We start from the raw sequence: 1028 nt of genomic DNA on the forward strand, positions 1-1028 counted from the left end.
TTATTGCATCATGATTTAGAGTTATGTTAACATTTTGTCAAAAATTAAAAGAGCAGTAAATTTTTTATGGCTGCGTTTCTTTATACATTCCGGATAATCTCATTTCACAGCCGGAATAAACAGAATGTGTTTGAAATATACGTTAACATATCATCAGGAACGTTCTAAAGAATAAGTAAACAAAAAAGTTTATTCCAAACGTTCAGAATGAATAAAGAAATTCAGCCTATATGTTCGAATTTACATTGAATAATTTTTGGTGAAAAATAAAAGTTCACAATGAGCGACCTCTACATTTTCAATTTAAGAGCTTTGCTTTTGGCAGGCGTACTTTTCAATGCCACGAAAATTTTTCACAAGGTATTTTGAAAACGAGAAAAACTCGATTTTTTAACCAGTCAAATGTATATATTTTGAATTAAATTCTGTGCTTAAGCCATAACTGCGAGTATTCAGAGGACACTGCATAAATCATCACAGCGCGCATATAACATGTACAGTTGTGACCTAAATAATAGAAACGTCGTCGATTCAACTACACTTTGAAATTTTGTGTATACATATATATAAAATACAGCTCAATGCGGTTCTAGCGAAGGCGCTGCAGCACTTAAAATTTGCTAAGAGGATAAGCAATTTAATAATTTTCCTACCGGTCGGTTTGGATAGAACTTATCTGGCTGGTGGAATGAGAAATCGTGGGATTTGGAAATCATACATACCTCAACTGAGATGGAGTGGGAGCATTTCCTTTCCCTTCACAAAGACTAGGAGTATGGCTACCCCCACTGGCACTGGCACACTTAAACCAGCATATAGAAGCTGTCTTTACTTTAGTTAAACAAAAAAATAGTTCTGGTTTCGTTTTAAAGGTTATCAAAGTAAATATTATTAAAAAAAAGGAACAGTCCAGCGCCTTCGTCTTGGTCTGCAGGCTGTATCGGAGATACAGCCGCTATATTTAAACGTAGAATACGTGGTATGGTTAAGAGCATATCCAAGTCAAAAACGAAATCACACACTAAGAA

This window comes from Rhagoletis zephyria, unplaced genomic scaffold, assembly GCF_001687245.7.
Source record: "Rhagoletis zephyria isolate East Lansing unplaced genomic scaffold, Rhagoletis_zephyria_1.1 Rzeph_scaffold_03860, whole genome shotgun sequence".
NCBI classification, from domain to species: Eukaryota; Metazoa; Arthropoda; class Insecta; order Diptera; family Tephritidae; genus Rhagoletis; species Rhagoletis zephyria.